At 47.8% G+C, this 14,886-nt stretch overlaps 2 protein-coding genes across 3 annotated transcripts in view; one reads left to right on the top strand and one right to left on the bottom strand.

Annotated features, from left to right (window-relative positions):
- Positions 1–2,381, bottom strand: part of Zc3h7b (zinc finger CCCH-type containing 7B) — a 49,957-nt gene extending 47,576 nt beyond the window's left edge. The window contains exon 1 of the mRNA XM_031350207.1: positions 2,085–2,381. The gene's annotated coding sequence lies outside the window, so the exon portion shown is untranslated. The remainder of the gene's footprint in view (positions 1–2,084) is intronic.
- A 9,006-nt stretch (positions 2,382–11,387) lies between these two features.
- The window catches only part of Rangap1 (Ran GTPase activating protein 1), a 23,263-nt gene continuing 19,764 nt past the window's right edge, over positions 11,388–14,886 (top strand). The window contains exons 1-2 of one of the 2 annotated variants that reach the window (XM_031350185.1): positions 11,388–11,803; positions 12,249–12,296. The gene's annotated coding sequence lies outside the window, so the exon portion shown is untranslated. The remainder of the gene's footprint in view (positions 11,804–12,248; positions 12,297–14,886) is intronic. The other variant, XM_031350176.1, reaches the window with a different exon arrangement.

Genomic DNA, 14,886 nt, shown 5'->3' with positions numbered 1-14,886 from the left:
AAAACACAAGGTCTCACTATGTACCCCAACTTGGCCTGGAAGTCACAATTCCCTTGCTTCTAACTCCTGAGTGCTGGGAAGTATGTGTCAGGTCTACCATGGGTGCACATGCACACGGACACACACATACAAAATGCTATATACATATTATCATTTTAAAGGTCTCAAACCCACTGATAATTGTACTGTCCCATGCATAAGACCCCAAGAGACAAGCTCATTCCATTGAACTCAACAGCCAAAAAAAAAAAAAAAAAAAAATTCAACAAGTCGCATTCTGAATTGTCGGACCTAAACTGGTTCTAGTTCACACTAACCATTAAACAGATGTTATGACAGCCTCAGAACCATGACAACACTCTCTGCTCCTGACACCTCCCTCCTGGAAATGGAGCTTCAGAGTCAGACAACTAGTTAGGAGTCCTAGCTCTCTCGTGTAAATTTACAGCAAGATAGCCAATTCTCTAATCTGGAAAACAAGGATGGCTAAATGTCTACCTGGTTTAACTGCCATGGCCAGCAGAAGAGCCCACATCGGTCTAGCTCAGGACACACGCGCGCGCACACACACACACACACACACACACACACACACACCCCTTCTAGAACCTGCTTCACCCAGGTTTGGGCCTAGCCTCGAGTCTAGCTTGCAGCAGACTTCTATGGGAGAAAGAAGTACGAAGACATCAGGAGGGTATGGCTGTATCTGCGGTGGGGGAAAGTCTTGGTAGTAGAGGAAAAGATTCTGCTGGAAGTTCATGTCCAACATAGTTGCTAAATGTACTATAATTATCGCATTTGTGTAAAAATTCAAGGAGCTGCATTCTGCTATTTTCATCAAACTGGATGAACTGCAGGCACTCCGGAAAATGGAAAGAAGTTGGGGGTTCTGACTCTTGTGCCCAAGCACCTAACTCCTGGCTAGCAACCAGAAGGAAAAAAACCCCACAATCCCCCATCACTTTGCAGCAGTCCCCCAGTTCCCCGCCTTGAAGCCCCAGCCCCTCCAGCCGCCCCTCCAGCCCCCAGTTTTCTCCATCAAGGTACTGTTGGCACCCCAGCCATCCTGTTCTGTCAAGAACGAAATCTTTCTACACGTTCCCACTCCTGCAGTGTGTGGGGGGCGAAGGAGGGGGATGGCTTTGTCTCTGCGAAGGACCCTCAACCCAGGAACTTTACAAACACCTGAACCTGAGGCTTTCTAAGACAAAAAGAGAAAGAGCTATGGATCATCGCAGAGGGGACCTTCTGTCCGCTGAAGGCAGTGGCGGTGGGGGTCGGCTCTGCTCCCTCATGCCCCCAGCCCTGCCAGGGCGCCCCTCAGTCTCCACAATCCCAGCACCCAGCAGTCCCCGTGAATCCCCTGCCTGGTGACTGCCCACCCGGGAGGCCTCTGAGCCCACTGGCGGATCCCACGACCGGAAATGCCCTCCTGCTCAGCCGACCCAGACCGCGCCCCCCTTTCCTGCCGCCCCCTCCCCCAGGGCTAGGCCCGCAGGCCCCGGATCCCCGGACTCGCGTGGCCGCCGTAACCGACTGGGACGACCCATCAGCCGGCCATTGTCCCCGGCCCTCGCCGCGGCCCCTCCACCTCTAGGCACTGCGGATTCAAAGCGAATACAAAAGGAAAAGGGGGACCCTAACTGCCAGCCTCTGACCACCTCCTTGCAGTGGGATCCGCAAAACATCCGCGCACCCCCAAAGCTCCAGACCCAAGGGAGATTGCCCCACACCACGATAGAAAAATCCCAAGACATCCCCCGGGGGCTGCAGTGGAGACTCAATCTCCCAAGCGCAGGTGCCCGGCAACATGATAACTTTGAAACTTTGGGGCAGGGGTACAGGAATCTGCAGAGATTCCCTCCCCCCAAAAACCAGTCCCTGGTAATGGAGGTGCTATGGCTTTCTTCTTGCAAAGCCGCCTTCCAGGTGGCCTGGCCCGGGCTTCCCGCGCCTCCTCCGCGCGCGGCCCTGCCCGGCCCTGCCCGGGCGCCCCAGCCTCGCGCGCCCCAGCCTCGCGCGCCGTCGGGGACGCGGTAGCCCGGCCTCTGCCCCGCGGGGCTCCGCCGCGCTGAAGCACTCACCTCGGCCGGGCTGCGCTCCCCGCGGGCCTGCGCCGAGCCCGATAAATGGTATGCTATGACTAGAGGTATGATTACGTTATTATTATTAGTAATAATAAGAGTAAATGCTATTTAATTACGGGCGGCCGCATCCTGCTCCCGGCGCCGCCGCCCGGGCAGCTCGGTCCATGTGGCTCCGGAGCGCTTTACTTTCATTTCCAGCCCCCTCGGCCGGCCGCTCGCGGCAGCACCCGCTGGAGGCTCCGTCTCCCTGCAGCTCTCCCTCCTCGGGTCCTAGAGAGCGCAGCTCCTCCTCGCCTGAGTCGCGCCCGGGGTGGGCGGCGCGGGCTGCGCACCTGGGGGGGAGGGGGGAGTCGGGAAGCCCCACTTCCCAGTGGATGGTTCATGCCTGGAATTCACCTTGATTTTCTTTTAAAACTAACTGCTCTTCCTTTTCTAGGGTTTCCTTCTGGCAGTTCTGCATTTTCTGGGCGGATGCTGGACAGACCTCTGGTTCCCTCCCTCCCACCCCCAAATCGAGCATAAAGCTACGCTTGGCTTTCCAGGTGTTTTGATGAAGGAAGGCATCTCCAAGCATCTGGTCATGCTGTGTCCTTTTCTTTGATAAGGACCTCAGTCAGGATCTCCTTTGGTTTTATGTATAGAAAGTTAAAAGGAGGAAAAAAGTCAGTGACACTTGTTTAAGAAAGCCTGGGTGGTTTTATTCAAGAAAGGGCCATCATGGTGGGTTTAAGGACCACTGCAGTGGGGTTTTGCAGTGGTGCTGCGACCACTGGGCTAAGTAAGCCCTGAATTCAGTATGAACAGGGAATTTATAGGGCAAGGAGCAAGAAAGAGTCAGCAGACAGAAAACTTTTAAGGTAAAATGATTGCTTCTAGCCACACCCAGCAGGGTTCTTAAGTTTTTTGTTTTGTTTTGTTTTGTTTTTTTGGAGACAGGGTTTCTCTGTATAGCTCTGGCTGTCCTGGAACTCACTCTGTAGACCAAGCTAGCCTCGAACTCAGAAATCCACCTGCCTCTGCCTCCCAAGCGCTGGGACTAAAGGTGTGCGCCACCACCGCCCTGCCTTAAGTGTTTTTAAAGTCGGATTTTTATTTTGTGTGTACCTGTGTTTTGGCTACAGGTATGCACAGGCATCATGTGTGTCCCTAGTACCTTCCAAAGGTCAGAGGAGGGGGTCAGAGTTCCTGAAACTGGGGTCACGAATGGTTTTTAGGGCTGTGTGGGTGCTAGGAATGTAACATTGGGTCCTCTGGAAGAGTAGTGGGTGCTCTTAACGGCTGAGCCATCTCTTGAAGATAAGTCAGGTACTGGAATCACCTTGGGGCATAGAGGAGGAGGAGGAGGATCCTGAGCAGATATTGATGGTGTTCCCAGTTGGAAGGTAGGAGCTTCTAGTTAAGCCAGCTTAGGATGCTTGCTAAAATTTGGACAATTGGGCCAGGTTTGGTAAAGCACCCCCTCAACACCATCACTTGGAGGCAGGCCTGGTCTCCATAGCCAGAGCAGTCAGCTACATAGAGAGACACCATCTCACAGAAAACAATGATTATAAAGTAAAATAAAACTTTAGGTAAAATAAAATTAAAATAATTCAGATATATAAATATGCAAACCCAAAAAGTTCAGGCTTATTTGGAAAGTTCAGAAGAGCCTAAGTAGAATTTTATCCTAGAGAGCCACTTTGTTGGGGATCTTTCTAGAAGGGATTTAAGGTTGCTAAAGGGACCAAGATGAAAGAGAGACTAAACAAACAGGCCATCTGTAAGTGTCCACGGTGCAGCCTCAGAGCTGCCAGTAGACAGGTTGGATTTGAATCCAGATCTTCTGACTCCACGTGGTGTTTATCCTACACAGTAAGTACCTGCCCTGTTGATTCCTGAAGTACTGGATCCCAGGATTCACTTTCTCTTTTTCCTCCTCTCCATCTTATGCACACACATGTGTGTGTGTATTTAATTTATTGCAAATCAGCTGTGAGCCTGGTAGACTTCATCTTTATGAATGTTATCTCTTCAACAGACACTTGTGCTAGACAAACCCTTGGGAGCTTCGGCTTAAATATACACTACGGCAGGTGCTCAAGAGGGACAAGAATCTAGGGCTGTGTTCACAAATGAACCCTGGAGCCAGGCAGTGGTGGCACGCACGCATTTAATTCCAGCACTTGGGAGGCAGAGGCAGATGGATTTCTGAGTGCAAGGCCAGCCTGGTCTACAGAATGAGTTCCAGGACAGCCAGAACTATACAGAGAAACCCTATCTTGAAAAACTAAAAAAAGAAAAAAAAAAAAGAATCCTGAAACACAGGTCTTAGCATGCCCATTTCATAGGCAAGTAACTAAAGCTCAGAAACTAAACTATCTAAGAGGGAAAGTGACTCCAGAGTCTGTGTGTCCCACATGGCCTCTGGGTTTCTAGTAACTCCACTTTCAGGGCACACTGGAAAGGGAACAAGTGCTCATATACTTTTCTTTCTTTCTTTTCAATCCCACCCCCATGTTGTTGTTGTTGGAGAGAGAGTTTCTCTATGTAGCCCAGGCTGTCCGGGAACTCACTCAATAGAGCAGGCTGACCTCAAACTCACAGAGATCGGCCTGCCTCTGCCTCACCTGTGCTGGGATTAAAGTTGTCCTCTGCCCAGCCTCTTTTCTTTTCTTTTTTAAGACGGGGCTCCTCCGTGAAGCTCTAGCTGTCCTGGAACTTGCTCTTGAACTCACAGACACCCGGTTGCCTCTGCCTCCCAGAGAATTAAAGGTGTGTTACCCTGCCCTGCTTGCTCCTCCACTTTCAAAAGCTCTTCAGCTATTCCCAGTGTGACCACCTCCTCCCTCCTCACTGCCCTGTGAGGTAGCAGAATGCCTGGGATGAGGAGGAGGGAGCAATCTCAGAAGCAGAACCAGAGTGCAGTTGCTCTTGTTACTGATGTTTCTATGCAAACAAGCCTTAGGTCTCTTGGGATAGACTCAAGATTATGGGCTCAAGGAAGAGGTAGTCTGGTGGTGCACGCCTTTAATCCCAGCACTTGGGAGGCAGAGGCAGGCAGATGTCTGAGTTCAAGGCCAGCCTGGGAACAGAGTCTGGTTTCTGGGTGATGAGGTGAGAATCACTTGGCTAACATTAGGAATACTTAAGGTCTATTGCTCTGCCATTGTTTACTAGCTGACACACACACCCCAAAGCACACCGAGCAATCACACAGTACCAGTTATCTCATATCCAAAATCAAGGTTTAAAAAAAAAACCAAAAGGGCTGGTGAGATGGCTCAGTGGGTAAGAGCACTGACTGCTTTTCTGCAGGTCCTGATTTCAAATCCCAGCAACCACATGGTGGTTCACAACCATCCATAATGAGATCTGACGCCCTTTTCTGGTGTGTTTGAAGACAGCTACAGTGTACTTGCATATAATAATAGATAAATCTTTAAAATAAATAAATCTTTTTTTTTTTTTTTTTTGGTTTTTCAAGACAGGGTTTCTCTCTGTAGCCCCAGCTGTCCTGGTACTCACTCTGTAGACCAGGCTGGCCTCGAACTCGGAAATCCACCTGCCTCTGCCTCCCAAGTGCTAGGATTAAAGGTGTGCGCCACCACTGCCCGGCAATAAATCTCTTTTTTAAATAAATAAATAAATAAATAAATAAATAAAGCCAAAGCTGAACGTGCTAGGCAGTGTGGTACACCTGTTATGAATGGAGGCAGGAAGCAAGAGAATCAAGCATTTAATGCCAGCTCATCTAGCCTGAATTCTAGCCCACAACAAAGAATGAACAATCCTCGTTCTCAAACCTCCTGTGCAGTTTACACTGAAGTACTCCTGACAGCTTACTACATCAGGCACTGTTGCTAATTGCACTCATTTCGGGGATAAGGTTGCAGAAGCCAGTTGGATTACTACATCCTGCCTCAGATGAATTAGCTGGCAAGAGGCCTGAAGAGTCATCCCAAGCTGCTAGTGAAATACCAGATATCCTTCAAGGAGGAATGTCTGTCAATTAAGGAAGATTTGGCTGGATGCTAACTTCTGAAGTTTCCAATATGACGTCAGTTTGTTAAGCTGGACTGTCAGAGACACCCCAACCAGAGGTGGGGTGCTATGAAGAGGTGGGGTGCTACCAAGAATCTCACACCAAGAGATTGGTTGTAGAGGAGTCCTGATGTTCTCCTGTGAGCCTGCATGTCCTCACATCAAAGCTCAGAGAGTTTTAACAGCCACGACCTATTTATCCTGAGCAAACATAAGCATGGATCAAGTCAGTGCATGTTTGTTTGTTTGTTTAATGTGCTTTAGTGTTTTGCCTGCATGTATGTCTGTCTGTGTGAGGGTGTCAGATCCCCTGGAACTGGAGTTACAGACAGTTGTGAGCTGTAATGTGAATGCTGGGAAATGAAGCCAAATCCTTTGGAAGAACTGCCTATGTTCTTAACTGCTGAGCCATCTCTCCAGCCTCAATATATTAAATCTCTTACTGTAAAAGCTCTATGAGAGATTGTTTTTACCTACTGTTAGGGTCCAAAAGTTGCCAAAGAATGATACCCCACACTCAAATCGTATGCAAGAGCAAAGGACATTTATTTAGCTGAATTTCCTGGATTCAAGGGTCTCCCAATTTGGGAATAGAGACACCTAGTGGACTTTCAGGCCCGGCTTTTATTCCCAGAAGAATTCCAGGGATGAGTACGTGCCCCTTTACCTTGATTGATTAGCTCTATCTCTAGGAGTCTGACTAATGCTACAATTGGTAAAGGCTCTAGAGACCTCCCTGGGGATTTGCTTATTCATTCCTTTTTTAAAAGATCTATCTATCTACCTATCTATTCATTTATTTATTTATTTATTTTTAGTTTTTTGAAACAGGGTTTCTCTGTGTAGCCCTGGCTGTCCTGAAACTCACTCTGTAGACTAGGCTGGCCTTGAACTCAGAAATCTGCCTGCCTCTGCCTCCCAAGTGTTGGGATTAAAGTCATGCTCCACCACTGCCTGGCTCTTTCTTTCTTTCTTTATTATGTATACAGTGTTCTGTCTTCAGTCCAGAAGAGGGGACCAGATCTCATTATAGATGGTTGTGAGCCACCATGTGATTTCTGGGAATTGAACTCAGGACCTCTGGAAGAGCAGCCAGTGCTAATACAGTTCTGTTGTGCATACTTCAAAACCAAAGGTGAAGTTTTCTGTATCTACTTAAGAAATTTCTGGTTGTCTGTAGGCTTATAAGTAATTCTTCTATTTCCCTTAGTAGACAGGGCTTAGGCCCAATTCTTCTGTTACTGTTATTATAGACAGATTTGAGATGTTCAGATCAGTGAATTTAGGGCCAAACTCATGGCTCTGAGTTTATTGTTAGGGTGTTTTAGATTTTAATTAAAAATAACAGAGTAGTTAACAGACCACAGTCCAGATTACTTTACATAGATAGTTGATTTTAAAAAACATCAGAAACCCACAGAATGTGACATTTGATATTATTTATTATTTGGCTAGAGACTTTCTGCCCCTGACAGCACCCTTTTCTCAGACTCAAAGAAGAAATTGAGCATCATCGGAGCTGCTCCAGTTGTGGTGAGACAGCCACTAGGCAAAAGTTGCCTCTTCATAAGCAGACAATCCTGTCCAAAAGAGACACACAGGCCTAGGACAGCTTATATCTGCAGAGACAGAGTAGGTGAGTCCTTAATATTCCTGTTTCTTTTGTCTGTCAGACATTCACGGGCCAGAAAGCTGAAGACTGATGATCCAACGTTTTGAAGTAAGGACTGTCCAGGTGTCCAGCAGTCTCTATCAATTGCCAATATTTTTGGAAGCCATGTTCTATATATTCTCTATTATTCAGTCATTCTTGGATTTCTGATAGAGTTGAAAACTATATAATCTCCTAGCCAACCCAAGTTGTTATATCACCCTTGTGAAGATGTGCTAGATTATTGGGATCCTGATGCTAGAAATTTAGTAAGACACAAAAGAGAGAGCTAGGGGTTACCTTGGCAGTTATACTGGACTAAGTTTAAGAGCTGTAGGGACACCTACAGGATCATTTGCTACTGCCCTACAGCATAAGACTTATGGAGAACTGAGAACTGCCATCGATTTAAATATAGAAAGAATAAAAAAGACTTTAGCTGACCTCCAAGAATCCCTGTTTTTCCTCTCAGAGGTAGTTCTTCAAAACAGGAGAGGATTAGACCTGCTATTCCTTAAAGAAGGAGGTCTGTGTGCTGCATTAGAGAAGAATGTTTTTATATAGACCACTCAGGAAGAGTTAATGACAATTTAGCTAAGAAAAGAGGAAGAGCTCAAAGAAAAAGTTGGTCTGAAACTTAGTTCAATTCTTCCCCTTGGTTCACAACTTTGGTCTCTACTTTTTTTTTTTTCTTTTTTTTTTTTTTTTTTTTTTTTTTTTTTTTTTTTTTTTTTCGTTTTTTGAGACAGGGTTTCTCTGTGTAGCCCTGGCTGTCCTGGAGCTCACTCTGTAGACCAGGCTGGCCTCGAACTCAGAAATCTGCCTCCCTCTGCCTCCCAAGTGCTGGGATTAAAAGTGTGTGCCACCACGCCCAGCTGGTCTCTACTCTTTTAGGACCATTCATTATACTCTTATTATTACATACCTTTGACCCCTGCATTTTAAATCACTTGGTTGCTTTTATTAGGGAACTATTAATACAGTGCAAATAATGATGTTAAGACAGCAATATAGGCCCAGCACTGGTGATGAGACCAATTTATGATTTTAAAATTAAAATTATGTAATAGGAAAAAGGGGAATGAAGTAATAAAGTGAAAAACAGAGTTCTGGGAGTGTAGAAATAAAGTTTCACAGTAGAATAAGAGAGCCATATTCCAGCTCCTGTAAGCAGCAGCTTCAAACACCGAGAAGCTGTGTTCCAGGGATAGCCAAGGACATGTTGTAAAAAACAAAGTTCTAGTGGTCAGAATGTTGAGACAGAATGACCGGGCTATTCTGACTAAGCTAAGTAAGGCCAAAACAAAAATAACTGGTGGTCACAATGACGTTAAGGTCCATGAAAACAAGATTAGCAATTCTCAAAAGAACCCCCCAACCCCTCTCTGTGGTGAATTTCGAAAAAGATCAAACTGTCACCCTGACCTTGCTGACGACAATCCCCCCTACCACCTAGTTACTCAGCCCCTTCCCAGGGACTTTTCAAGGCCAGGTGCCGAGCTGAATAGGGAAGTTGGCTACTAAACCAAGAACAACCGCCTGAGCAAGCCCACCAATGCCTGATGAAATCCTTTGTCCTGTGTTCCATCAACCAGAATAAGCCATCTAGCCCTGTTGCAGGAATCTGCCCTCTGTAAAGTATAAAAGATGTGTGCTCTCTGTGTTCGAGGTTGATCCCCCCTGTGAGGGTGAGCAACCTCACATATGTGGATCAATAAACCTCATGTTATTGCAACCATCTATTGTCAATCTGTGTTCTCTGGGTTGAGCCAAGTTTACAACACTGACAGCAGTGTGGACTGTGGATGGTAGGCTCCAGAGGTTTCAGAAGGGAACACTAGCTAGCGATGGGCTGGAGGCCATTCCTGTGATATCAAGGCTGCTGCTATTTTGCCCTTGACCCTCACTCAAGTCTCAGGACAACACGACCACCCAATAACTCACGAGAGACCAATCTTGCTGCAAACACACGAGGTTTAACCGGGAAAACAGTGCACTAGGGCCCAGCTCATAACCCACGCAGGAGCAGAGGAGTTTGACCCCTAGCTCAAGAAGTGTAGGGTATTTAAAGGAAAAAACCACAAACCAGGGGAGCGAAGGGGAATTCCAGCCCAAGTTATTCAGTCAGTCAGGGAGGGGAACATATTCTTTTTAGGAATGTAATCTCACTTAACCATCTACTGAATCATCTACTGGACAGCAGGGCGGAGAGCCTCATGAAACAGTTGACCTTCATTCCCAGTTCTGCCCTTATTCAGGAGGGGCAAGTTTCCGGAATCAGAACCCGGAGGCTCTGAGTCAGTCAAGTTTCTGGAACTCAGAGTTCTGAACCGGCTTTTTAATTTTTTTTTTTCATTTTGTATACCTTTCATTGGGAGGAAAAGGCAGGCGGATTTCTGAGTTCGAGGACAGCCTGGTCTACAGAGTGAGTTCCAGGACAGCCAGGGCTACACAGAGAAACCCTGTCTCGAAAAAACAAAACGAAACAAAACAAAACAAAAAGTGATGGACTAATTCTTTGGGCACAGACAATTTCAAGATGACTTAATATTCAATCAGTAGCATGTTTCATTGAGACAGGGTCTCACTGTGTAGCTTTGGCTGTCCTGGAACTTACTGTGGAGAGAAGACTATTTTTTTTAAAGATTTATTTTTTATTTTATGTATGTGAGTGTCACGGGCCGGCCAGCCTTGGCCCCTCAACCCAAGGGAGAAACAGTCTTCCCCGGTACAGGTCAGCAAGACATCGGCGGAGAAAAAATGACACACACAGACTCGGACACAAGAGAGTGTTGTATCTGAGTGTGTATTCTTAAAAATTAAATATCAGACCTTTATGGTCATTACAAATGAAAAAGAAAAATCTGGCAGCTCAGCAGTCAAGGTACATCTGAGGCCATCTGAAACACACTGGGTCTAAAGCAGCAGCAGCCTCCTCTGGTCCAGCGCCGCACCCCGGGGATCCTAGCACTTATGCCCTTGCAAGGCCCTGCCGGAGTACTGAGAGCTAAGAACAGGAGGGTAGAAGGTCCAATGCTTGTTGCAGCACTCTCTCTCACACATACTCTCCTCCCTCCCTCTCCCTCCCTCCCTTTCCCTCCCTCCCCCTCCCTCCCTTCCTCTCTCTATCTCTCTCTCTCTCCCCCCTATCTGTCTGTCTGTCTGTTTCTCTCTGATTTGATTCATTTTATCCATTTGGAGAATGGACAGCCATGCTGTGTCCTCAGTGTGCCACGCCACGCTATGGTGGTTGTGTTTGTTCTGTTATTGATGTTAACATGGCGATGGTTGGTTGGTTAACGCGATGTTGGAATTTGTCTCTATTACAAAATGACTTTCTCCATTTTTTAAATTATCTTTGGAGTTTCCTTTTAGTTTCAGGGGAATTATATTTTTTTTAAAAAAGTCATTTCTTTTAGCAAGAAGATCCTTATTAATGCTGAAGCGACCCAGGGATGAGCCTTTCACAGTGTCGCCTTTGTCAATAAAGTTGCGTGAATGAGCGTGCGCATTCACCTCTACGGGAGGGTGCGGCTATTTAGCGGCATGGTCTGCTGGGATTTGTAGTGCGCGGGCGCTCCTGTCAAATACCCATCGTCCACAGAGTCCTGCAGAGAAAGAGCCAGAAGCCGAGAGGGCGGGCGGAGAGGAGGGTTGCGAACTCCAAGCACGGTGCATCATGGGAATCATAGTTCGTCGCGCGCATCCCGCCGTGCCCGCGATGGAGGACAGAACTTCCTTTCCCAGTAGGCCCCGCAAGCGGGCCCGGCAAAACCCCGTTCCGGCTTGAACAAATCAAATCGAAGGAAAGAAACTGCCGGCTTTCAAAAATCCTCCTCCGCCGCCATAATCGCTGCGCATCGTGGAGCAGGTGGTGTGCACAAGCTAGACGAAGAGCCGCGGCAGCGAGGATAGGCAAGCAGACTGGTCACTGGGCCCGTCGTACGGAGGCGCGGTGTCCGGCCCGGCCCTCACGCGGGTTCTCTAGCAGTGACCGACGCGCGCGTTCCGTCCCCCCACGCGGCGGTGCCGCTAGTTTGTGGTGAGTCGGGCCCTCACGCTCTTCCTGTCACTTGCCTGGGCCACCAGGGTCTGGGTGAGGCGATGCGATCGCCTCGTTCCTACCCTTTTGATCTCGCTGCGCCCGGTCTTGGGGGATGGGGCGCCGGGCGTCGCTGCCCCTTGTGCGTTTGGGGAAACTGAGGCCTAGAGTGAACACTAGCCACAGCTGCCTCTCCGCGATGGCGCCTCACGTTGGCATCCATCTCACCTGGAGGCGGTGGGAAGCCGCCTGGCGTGCTGGGCGGGGCCGCACAGTCCATCGCTGCCTACCCAGTCGGCCCACGTCCGCGCGGGAAGCTGGCGTGAGTCACTGCTGACGCTTTGCTGGGTCGATGGATGGCTGTGCACCTGAGGACGTCAACCACGCGGCCGCCCAGGAGGACAGGGCGTTTGTGTATTGACCGTTTGTGTCTGCTCCCTCGCAGGCCGTCTCCCGACCTTGGATAGCTCATTACCATCCCTGTTTTGCTTTGGTTAGTCATTCTTTAAAGTGATTGGGGGAGGGCTTGTGTGTATCTGTGTGTCCTGCTCCCACGGACTAAGATTGTGCCTCCCTTCCACCTGGACCCCTACTGCCACCACGTTTTTAGTCTCATTGTCCCATCGTAGAACTGTAAGAGGTGGCTGAATTCCAGATGGATTTTTACTCATCTTCGTGTTTGGTGGGTTTCTGGCCCGTGACAGCTGGCCGGGGTGCCTATTTAACCTGCCAGAGCAGACATGGCCTCCAGGTTCTCTCAGCATCCCTCAGTCCCTACTTGAAGTTTCCGGTGGGGGTGGGGGGCTGGGATGTCTCCCCTGAAGCTCTTCACTTATAATCCAGACATTTTGGTCCTCTTCCTTCCCCTTCTCTCCCTCTCCCTCTCTCCCACACTCCTCCTCCCTCCCTCTGTCTGCATTTCTCTCTCCCTGCATATGTGAGTTCATCTTTCCTTGCTCTTCCACCACCCCTCTGTCTCTCCCTGTCTGCAAGGCGACTTCCCTTCTTTGGGACCGGTGAACCTACTAGAGAGCTGTCCCCAATAAACATGCCTTTATACTTTAATTTGGCTTGAACTGGCTTATTAGGTCTGAGGAGACTACCTCTCAGTGTTGTCATTCTTTGAGCTTTCAAATATCAGGCCTTATACTTAAACCCTGTTCCTGTCAAAAGCAGCTTGGTGTACGTTTTTTTTTTAGCTACTAGAAACCTTCCAGGGACCCTCCTGGTCACTCATTCTGCAACAGTAATTAGAATATCCTTTGTGACCTGAGTCTCTGGTAATCTTTTCTCCTCTGCTCTAACCATAGCCCCACTGGCTTAGTTCCTCTTCTCCCATGAGCCTTCATTCACATTGTGCATTTCCTTTGTAGGAATGCTCTTCCCTCGATTGTTTGCTTGGCTCAGTCTGTGATTTTTTTTTGTTTGTTTGTTTTTTGTTTTTTTTGTTTTTTTTGTTTTTTTTGAGACAGGGTTTCTCTGGATAGCCCTGGTTGTCCTGGAACTCACTCTGTAGACCAGGCTGGCCTTGAACTCAGAAATCCACCTGCCTCTGCCTCTCAAGTGCTTAAAGTCCTTAAAGGCATGTGCCACCACCGCCCGGCTTTAATTTCTTTACATATAAAACCTTTAATTATTCTACTGTAAACCATACTCCTCCCCTCTCCCCCCTCCAAAAAAAGAAACAAGAAACCCACCAAAAACCACCTTCCTCGCCCCTTTCCTGGTGGTTCGTGTGGGTATTTTGGTATTTTTCAGACAGGATCTCGTGTAGGCCAGGCTGGCCTTAGCTCCTTTAGTAATTGAGAATGGCCTTGAACTCCTCCTGATCCTGCTGCCTCCCCAAGTAGTAAATCCTAGGTGTGCCACAGCATCTAGCCTTCTCTATTATTTTATTTTTTGTGGTGCTAGAGATTGAAACCAGCCCCTCACAAATACTAGGCAAGGACTCTGTCTACCACTGAACTGCCCTTCCCTCACTTCCACTTAGTTTCTCAGTAACATGCAAACTATTTTGATTTTGGAATATAAGCTTCAAGGGCTGTGTGATGTTTACTGTAGTTCTGTGGTATTCCAAACTGTCTGGTGCATGGTGCTCAATACAGTGTTTTGCTGAGTGAGTGCTTTGATCCAGAGTTGTAATTTATGCTGATTGATGAATAAATCAGGGTGTTTGGGGTAAAATAAGGAAAGGTGATTGATGGGCAGATGGCCAAGCCCAGAGAAAGCTTCATATGGGCAGGATGTCTTGAGGCCCAGGACGTTGGAGGGCTAGCTCTGACCTTTGTTTAGTTGGATCACTGGCTACATGTGGCCTGACTTTCAGAATGTGCTCAAAGAATGACTTGACCGTTTTCTGTGTCTTAGTCTGTGTTCTACTGCTGAGAAGAGACACCAGGACCAAGGCTATCCTTTTTTGGTTTTTCAAGGAAGGGTTTCTCTGAGTAACATCCATGGTTGACCTGGAACTTGCTCTGTAGAGCAGGGTAGCCTTGGCTTTTTTTTTTTTTTTTTTAAACAGTTTCAGAGGTTCAATCCTTTATCATCACGTTGGGTAGCATGGTGGCAAGCATGGAGCAGTAGCTGGCTGAGAACTATAAGCCCATCCAAAGGCAGAGAGAGGCTTGTGAGCCTGTGGGGTCTATCTGATTCAGATCACCACATGTGGTTACCTGTCACATTGTCTTTGGGAACATGGAGTTATCCATTCTCTCTTCTCTGTGGTAGTGCTGGGTCTTGAACTTACAGCCTCCTATGCCTGATAGGTCCCTTCACGTAGCTGTATGCTGCCCTACTTTCCCATTCTGCTAATTTGTTAAGCTCCCAGCTGTGGGCAGCTTTGTCTCTGGTGGTGACATTATGAAATATATATTTGGTTATAGTCCTACTTCCTGGCATAGAAAACACCTGTTCTAATGCTGACTGCTGGCTTAGTTCCTTGGGTAGCACTAGGGTAGGTGGAGGAAAAACCTAACCAGCTCAGCATGGGGGTGAGCACTAGCCTTTAGTCCCAGCACTTGGGAGGCAGAGGAAGGTGGTCTACAGAGTGAGTTCCAGGACAACCAGGGCTATACAGAGAAACG

This window comes from Mastomys coucha, unplaced genomic scaffold (genome assembly GCF_008632895.1).
Source record: "Mastomys coucha isolate ucsf_1 unplaced genomic scaffold, UCSF_Mcou_1 pScaffold11, whole genome shotgun sequence".
NCBI lineage: Eukaryota > Metazoa > Chordata > Mammalia > Rodentia > Muridae > Mastomys > Mastomys coucha.
This window is presented reverse-complemented; position numbering and strand designations above follow the sequence as displayed.